Source organism: Durio zibethinus, chromosome 21, assembly GCF_047325235.1.
Source record: "Durio zibethinus cultivar Kanyao isolate XHJ-2024 chromosome 21, ASM4732523v1, whole genome shotgun sequence".
In the NCBI taxonomy this organism is placed as follows: Eukaryota; Viridiplantae; Streptophyta; class Magnoliopsida; order Malvales; family Malvaceae; genus Durio; species Durio zibethinus.
Window position 1 is genome coordinate 15986222 of NC_143182.1, and position 9423 is coordinate 15995644.

General features: G+C 29.1%; 1 long non-coding RNA gene across 1 annotated transcript; it reads right to left on the reverse strand.

Moving 5' to 3' along the window:
- Window positions 1–7344: 7344 nt before the first annotated feature.
- On the reverse strand, window positions 7345–8406 carry LOC149512946 (uncharacterized). The gene is made up of 2 exons (XR_016331407.1): window positions 7984–8406; window positions 7345–7825 (listed from the first exon to the last, which is right to left on the reverse strand). It is a non-coding gene; the product is annotated as an uncharacterized LOC149512946 (long non-coding RNA).
- Between the last annotated feature and the right edge of the window lie 1017 nt (window positions 8407–9423).

The window sequence follows — 9423 nt, forward strand, 5'->3', positions numbered from 1 at the left end:
GATTAAGCTTATAAAAGATCGTAACCCAAAAACATATAATCAAAGTAAAAAGAAAAAGAAGAGAAAAGTAGATCGCGTAGTTCACCCCGAGACAGCAAAACTGATATGTGATTAAGGTCGATCGCCTTGATCTTTTATATTAATTCTCTGCTCCTTTGGAACAAAAAGATGTTCGAGGAAATATCCATTTTTTAGACTTTTTGTAGTTGAAAATTAGTAGAGAGTTACTACTTGGTTAATAGGATGTTGGTGAGCGGTCTTTTTCAATGAATTAAAAGAATTAATGAATTAAAATGATATTACCGTCTTTTTCAATTTACTTTTAGATTTTGAATTTTTTATAAGAGAGAACTGCTAGTCTAAGTAGCAATGTGAAATGGGTTAAGCGACCCATAATATGATAGAGTTCGACATATATTAGGCGTATTTGGCGCGATTCGTTATTAAGTAATTAGATTGGGTTAAACACAATATAAATATTTGTACTGTGCTAATTAAAGGATTTTTGACCTATGAGTTGGAACGGCACATCACATTAGGAGCCAATGACAGCAAGTGAGCTAGTATGGCATCCAAATGTTTTTTTCTTTTTTTTTTTTTTTTAATCTTGCGATGAAATTATCTTTGCTTTTGATATTTTGTTGACAATTTATAAAAATAAAATTATATCAAATAAATATACTTATGAAATAGTTAAACTATTAGTTTGTATATAGTTTGTGACATATACAATACAGAAATTGTATGTACATATAGTTATTATATCCATTTATTTAATCACACATTTTCATTAATGTTTAACTTTAAACTCTTAAAAAATTTCATGGTATGGTAATCTTTATGATTTTAGAAGCATATCAAAATAATTATAGAGGTAATTATTGCATAACAGAGACATCAAATGAGTCGTATTAGGCCAATATAGCTCATTTAAATATTAGCCCATAAGTTAATGAATCATGTTGGCCTAATATTATTTTTTAACGTGTTTTGTTAGCATGGCCCATGACAGTTAAGGCTATGGTCTAACACAATACATGACTCGTAATCTTCATAGTCGTGTAGTGTTAGGCATAGAACTCTTTTTTGTCCTGAGTTGGTCCAAGCATAGTCCATTAATACTTTTTCATAATTTTAATTATTTTTAAGAAAAATTTTCATCTCTTATTGTTAAAAATAATATGTAGGAGATAACAAATATAAAATGAAATAAAAAGAACATATAATTTACGTAGTTTGACAAAATGTCTAAATTCATAGAGATGGATAACAAAATAACTAAATAAAAATATTGAAATTATAATCTTAATATTTAAAAAAAAAAAAGTTCATACATACCATCTATCCAATGCCTAATAATACACATATAACTAAAGTTTTATCTACTAGTCCAATATCACAAATAAGTGAAATTTTAGAGAAATTTTTTTATAAACTAGATATTAAATTATATTTATAAGAAAAAAAATTTTAAAAGCATATGATCTAACAGTATTTCTTGAAACTATTTAATAATTGGATAGTACACAATTTCTAATTAAATCATTAAAGCATTCATCATCTACAAAAACAAAATGGTTGCTTAAACTGCATTATATATTTAACTAGTTGATTACACTAATTATCTTATGAAAAATAAAAGGCACCCAAAGACCCATTAGGATGCCGACTAAATGTAGTTTGTGTGGGATCATTAGAAACGGCAGATGTAATCTTGTGTTTTTCTTATGACTTTTTAGATTACCAATTTCCTTATGACTTTTCAGATGATCAATCATTTCTTTTATTTTACAACTAAATTTTTTTTATATATTGTTATAAATTTAAAGATTTTGATCATATAACTTTGAAAAGAATGTTAATTTGTTTTTACACACAAATTTAAACAAAAAAATTTGTATATCAAACAATTCGCAAACTAGTTAGATATAGTTTAGCTATCAATAATTTAAATATTTAATAAATAAATTTATTTAATATAATTTTTTATAAATTACCAAAAAAATAAATATAATTTCATTAGAATATAAAAATAATATAAATATACTCAAAGGTAAGAAACCTATTTATAGGGCTAATGTGACACAGCACATTTGGGCTTGTATATCATGCCATGTTAACTCATGTGCTATATGTTGCCACTGGCCCTTAACGAGCCATATTGTGCCAACCCATGAGCTTAAATCCTTCAAGCTGAACACAGTACACATATCTATATCATACTTAACCCAATTATTTAATAATGAGCCATATTGAATCATTATTATATTATGGATCACCCATCCCATTTGACACATCTATGCATATATATATATCAAATATAGAACATTGTTTCCAAAACCCCTTTTTTTTTTTTGGTGGCCACAGACCATGGGTTACACTTTTTCAATTTTCATTGCTCATCTTTTGAATCTAATAATAATACGTTTTAAGGGGCAGCTGATTGGCTACTTACATTGACTATTTCAATATTAAAAAGTTGTGAATTTATTAATATTCATGACCTGAATGACCTTCTAAATTGTAAATTCAGTCACTCCAATCTCAGTTACGGTTGCGATCTCTGGTGAGTTTTGTTTTTAGACCAATTTACTCCGACCCCCAACCCATCACACCTATGATTATGATAATAATATCTTACTACTAAAGAAAAGTAGAAATGATACTATTATTAGAGCTGAATTCCGAATTATAGTATGAAGGATAAAATGTCTAGTGTTTGGAAGAATATAGTGAATATGAATAAAGTGGAGACAGGCAAAAATCTATCAAGTACAAATGGATGTAGATGGATTGTAGGCAATGAGTCCGATGTCTTATTCCTCGAGTTGTTTGCATTAGCGGAAGATAAAGAAGGGAAGATAGGAGACGTATGGGACACGACAGTAAGGGAATGGAAGGTAAACTTAAGAAGGCCGTTATTCGAATGGGAGAAAGGCCTCATGGAAAACTTGATAGAAATGATCAAACAAGTGGTGGTAAGACCAAGTACAAGTGATAAACTAGTTTGGGAAGCATATAGAAAAGGGAAGTTCATGGTTAAGCAGTGCATATCCATTTTGACTAGCAAACCAGTGTGATGGAGAGCAACAGGTATGCTTCAAAAACATTTGGTAACTTAAGTGCCTCTTAAAGTTCAACTTTTTCTGGTTTGGCTATGTTAAATGCAATTCTGTCGAAAAGTTTCCTTACAGCTAAAGTAGTGAATTTAGGGGACGTGGAATGCTATTGCCGTTGGTGTAAAAGGGTACAAAAGGATAGTACTCATATTTTACTACCGTGTCAATTTTCTTGGATTGTGTGGAATTCGGTCTTTAACTGGTGGGAACTAACATTGGTTATACCAGGGGGAGTTGAGGATATGATAATGCATTGTGCAGGGGCCCAGTTTGATGGCACAATGAAAAGAGGTGACTGGCTGTATGTGGAGCCACTCTCTGGTCAATTTGGTTAGCTACAAATGAGTTAGTTTTTCAGAATAAGATTTGGAAAGGGGATGAGGTGGTGTTCCTTATTAAACTTAGATCGTTATTTTGGATCAAGGCAATCAACAAAGAAGAAGGGATTTGCAGAATGGTGGGTGAATCCAAAAACAAGCAACCCAGGTGCTCAGGATTCAAAGAAGAGAATGGGTGTTCAATGGGAAAAGCGTGTTGAAATTTAATGCGGATAGTTCGGCAAAAAGTAAGCCAGGACCAGCAAGATGTGAAAGAGTTTTTAAGGAATGATAATGGTAAGATAAAGTGTATGTTTTACGGTCCCTTAGGAGTACAAGAGGCAATGTGGGCTGAAATTCTAGCTATTCAAACAGCAATGAAAATTTTTTACACATCTCCATGGAAGGGATAATGAGCTTTGATTATTGAGTCAGACTCAAAACAAGCTCTTAATGCTATGCTAAATAGGAAAAACATACAGTGGGAGCTACGAAAAGAGTTAGAGAAAATTGATCAGTTGAAAGAAAAAATAGGACAGGTGGACTTTGTGCATGTTTTTAGAGAGGCTAATGTTTTTGCAGACTCACTGGCTAAAATGGGTGTGGATTCTTCAACTCTGTTTTATGCTTGGTTATAGGAAAATGTATTTGTATTCGTTGATTGTAATCTGATGTCAGGTGTAGACTGATCCCAGTAAATGCAATATGGTTAATCTATTATATGTACCTTTGATCCCTATAAATAAAATACGTTTTTGCTGAGAAAAAAAAAATTAGAGGTGAATTCAGTCATCTTTCTTAAAAAGTAAATTCTCATATGACAATTAGATTAATTATTTTTGACATTTTGTTTATAATTTATAAAAATAAAATTATATTAAATAAATATACTTATAAAATATTTAAATTATTAATTTGTGACATGTGCAATCTAAAAATTAATTTTGTTAAATTAAATTTTATATACATAAAAATCAGCACTTTTCACATAATTATATCTAAGTCTTAAAAATTTATTATATATAAAAATACATAAGTCCAACTTTCATTTCATAAAAAAATTAAGTATTTTGAAAAAAAAAAGTTGTCAAAAAGTTTTAAAAATATAATAAACTATATTATTGAGCAATAAAGAAATGATAAAATAAACAAAATTAAGTTTTTACATAATCTAATTAATTTTTTTCAATTTGCATCATCTTTATCTTCTAGAATAATACACACACATATATATAAATTTATATAAAGATAAATTATATATATTTATAGCACACTTAATTAAAAGAATTTCCTAAAGGTTCTTTATGTGACACTTTCCAATATTATTAAATTATTATTATAAACTTATTCATCATTTATATTATAATATAACCCATGAGACATCTATCTAATTTTGCAAAATATCCATTTTACTTAACCATAATCTTTCATCTATTACATGCCTAATATTTTAAATGATTATTATATGCTTAGTCTATAATTAACAATAAAAAAAATATAGCATTTAATAATTGTTAAGGCTATTTTTTTACTTTTGACCAACTCCCGTTGGAGGTTACTCTCACAGTTAAAACCCAAAACATTGATCAATACTTTAAGGCTGCCGAGATAAAAAATAAATAATAACAAATTGATCCAGAAATAAAAAGAGAAAAAACAGTTTGACTTTTTTTTTTTTTTAAATTCAAACATATCTAGACTAAATAGGACGTTTAAAACCATCTTTAAATCAAAAAATTATTTTACACGAAAATCACAACCAAAATAATATCAAAAATAAACTCAAACTGATCAAAAACAAAATAAATAAACCTAAAATAACAAAAAAAACTAGATCTAAAAAATTTTTTCTACTTAAAAATCACAACCAAAATAATACCAAAAAATAAATTCAGCCAAAAACAAAAAATCTACAATCCATGTAAAATAGCAAAAAATGCAGGTAATCTTAGGTAAAGAGGATTTTAAAGAGATTTAGGGTTGTTTGAAAGGATAAAAACATAAAGTATAGAGGAACAAGACAAAGGCGATTTTGGGATTTTAGATCTGGGCCTTTAAGAGATGATTCCAAAAAAACTGAGTCGAGGAAAGGAATGATGAGACTGAAACGGATCAGAATTTTTTGGGTTTTTGTCACCTGCGAGATGATGTTGGTGACCGATATGGTTGAATTTTTACAGAGAGAAAGATGAGAGATAAAGAATGAGTGAAAAATGAAATTTTATAAGTAGAGTTTAGATAGGTTATTGAAAGGGTTAAAACGAGTGATTTTTGGGTATTTGAAAACAAACAAAAAAAAATGTCGAAAAAAAAAAGGCATCAGGCTTCTTGGATCCGACCATTGGATAAGTCTTGAGCCTAACAAATTTGGGCTAAAAACAATCATTTAAATTTAAATATTTGCTAAACCATTTTTATTTTTTTATTTATTTCATGTTTAATTTTGAGTTTAAATTAAATTTATAAAATAAATAATTTCTAAAAGGGGTAATATTAAAAAATAACTTACATAATAAAATTAATCATTTAAGAAATAGAGCAAAATAGTTTTTAAAAATTAAACAATATAATAAAAAACTATTAAACAAATTTTCATTTTAAATAATTAAAATAATTGAGAAATTATAGACATGCTATCCATTAATTATTATACTTTTATTAAAAAGAATCAAATTAAAATCCTCAAACGAGTTAAATAAATATATTTTTATTAAAAGAAAAAATATTTTATCCTGGACGTAGTCCAGGTCACACACTTGTATCCATTAAATGTAACTATAAATTGATTAATTTATATAAAAAAAAATGGTACATGCTTAACATCTTTTCTTGAAAGTATAATGTGCTGTTGGTCGCACTTCATTTAAAGTTCTCAGCAATCCAAAATCATGAGCGTCTTGAAAGGCTGAAACCACAAATTTCTAAATATTATAGCCATTGAAAGGAAAATAACTATAAATAAAAATGGATGAAGGTGACAATGTCACAATCTCTACGGATAGAATGAACTTCAAAGCAATAGCTATGGAAATAGAAGATTAGATTGCTTATTCATCACAAAGTTCTGCACTTTTGCTAAATATTACCAAAACTCAAAATCCGCGGGATGCTAACTTGGCCTTCTTGCATCAAGTGGTATACATAAATTATCTTAATCATAACTAATAGAATTTACAAGCCAAAATCCTTCGTAATATAGTTGGAAAAATCTGGAAACTCGAAACATCGGTTGGAAGTAACATTTGGAAACGATTAGCCTCGAAAGTTGAGATCTTTCTTTGGAAAGCAATGAAAGGATGTATTACTGTGATGGAAGTACTCCAAGCAAGAAGCTGTTTGGGGAATAATGAGAATAAATGTGTTTTCTGTGATGAAGTGGAATCTGTAAACCACTTAATTCTGCTTTGGCCATTCTATTGGAAGGTTTGGTGCAAATGTGTACTACAAGGTGACATTAACTGGGTCATACCTGGTTCTTTAAATATACTATTCTTATCTTGGACCTGACTGATGAGCAACAAGGATCAAAAACTTATATAGGAGCGTAGTTATTTTATTTTGTCCCAAGTTATTTGGGTTTTTGACTTGACTCATTTGATTTTGATATTATTATCTGAGTTTATATTTTCGACCCAATGCAAGCCTATTTATTTTTAGTGATTGATTTATTATTATTATTATTCTATAAATGAAAAAAAAATATAGATCAAGTGATAAGATTTTGTGTTTGAATTTTCGAGTTTGGATTAAATTTTTGAAATCCAATGTTTCATGACATCAAAATTCAAATTGAAAGTGATAGGATGCTCGATTTTTTTAATTAAAATCTCGTCTTTATCTCTATATAACTGTTGTTCAAAACAAAAAGAAAATCAGAAAAAAACATAAGGAAAAAAGAAAAAGCGATCAACAAAATTGTTCTCAACCATATCCAGTAGCCGTTTCACCACATACATAACTACCTACCATTCTTTACAACCTTCATCATCTATACCCCGATCTTACCAATCAGAGGCACATTACCACAACACAACCCCATACCTAAGGCCACACATACCAACACAAACACAGAAAAAAAATACAGAAAACACAAACAGAAATCAATCTTCAACGACACAACCAAGAGCCTCCTTACTACTACCACAAACCCAGAAGCAAATACAAGCAATCCAAAGCCATAGTCTTGCAAACAATTTCATAATCACCTAGCAAGCTAGCAATACATGGACATTGAGCCCAGAAAACTCAAAACCCAATACCATTAACCAAAATCCTTAATCAGGTCCCAAAACAAAGAAACATCCAACAACCCATTCATTGTCATAATTGAGACCGATCAAGCTGCTCCCAAACTGATCCTTTTCACCATAAATTTCCCACCAAAGTCCACTGTCAATAAGCCATAAAAAGGAGGCAAAAGTCAAAAATGAGAAAAACACGAAAAAAGAAAAAGATTTTTTTTTAGGTTTTGATTTAACCCACTTCTAATAGGTTTCAATTCACTGTATAAATTGGGAAAATAGCCCATAGCAAGGAAAATGACATACCTTTGGCAACGGTGACGTTAGTGACGGTCTATGGTGGAGAGTGTTGTTTAGAAATCAAAACGGTAAAGGGAGAAAGTGAAGGATAGAGAATAACATATCCAAAAATCAGCCTAATCAAACGTAGGAAAGACACTAAAACAGTGAAGAAAAACATGGCTTGTAGCTTTAGATCTAGGGCATTTGAGTAGGATTCTAAAAAATCAAAGCCCAATTCCTAGATGAGGAAGCCAAAAGGAAGTGAAGATGAAATTTGGGCTTCAATAGTGGTCGCCCGATGGCAGAGCATGGCAACTAGCATTGGTGCAAAAACCAGTAACAATGACCAGGAATCCTAGAGAGAGAAGTTCTCTAGAGAAACTTTGAAGAGAGAGAGAAAAGAGAAGAAGAAATGAAGAAATTCTATTTTTTGAGACTATTTATCCCTTAAGCAAAACTACGCCATTTTGTTTTATAAACCAGTTTTAGCCACTACCAAGTTAATTAATTGAGCCATTTAAGCTGATTTCTTTAGTGAGCCAAGACACATTTTTTTTTTTGTAAACTTTGTTTTTTTATTATTTTTCTTATTTGTCTAATATTTCTTTCATGTCAGTTTTATTTTTAAAATAAAAATAATTAAAAAAAAGAAAAGGTTAAATTATTCATTTTCCTTTAAACAAAAGAAATAATTAAAAAAAAAGTTGAATTGTTAATTTTTCCTTAACCAAATAAAAAATTTCAAAAAAATGTTTTAAGAAAAAGTTGAAGTATCAATTTTTCTTAAATAAAAAATTTTTTTTAAATGTTTTGAAGAAAAGTTAAAATATCAATTTCCTTAAAGAAAAAAATATTTTCAAAATACTTAAAGAAAATGTTGAAAGTATCAATTTTTCCTTAAATAAGACATTAATCTTTTCCTAAAATAAAATAAAAATTTGTTAGGAAAACTTTTTCCTTGGAATTTAAATTTTTTTAAATTTTCATTAAATAAATGTTAATTAATCCAACGCAGAGCCTCTATAAGAGAAACAATAGTTTTTTTATATACTCCAAAGGTAAGAGAATACTTTTAATTTTTTGTCAAAAGTATTATAGTCAATTAAAAACAATTCTCAATAATTAACTATCTGGTAAGATTTTTTAAAACTCAATGGTTAACATGAAATCAATCTAGTACCGTCATTTGATGGGCGTTGTGAGGGTGCTATAACCTTTCTCACACATAAACGTACTCTTAGACCTACTTCTAATTTTGTAGACATTGAATCTACCTTTTAAATATACTTGAGTTAAGCTTAGAAATTCTTTTTAAAATGAGACAGATTCAGTTAGGTAGCAAATCGTACCTATACAAAAAATAGTGGTGGCAACTCCTAAAGCTATGTCTAGTGATAGGTTCAAATTTAGATGTTATGATAGTTTGGTGACTCAACTGGGGATAAACCAATAGTCAGGCCAGCA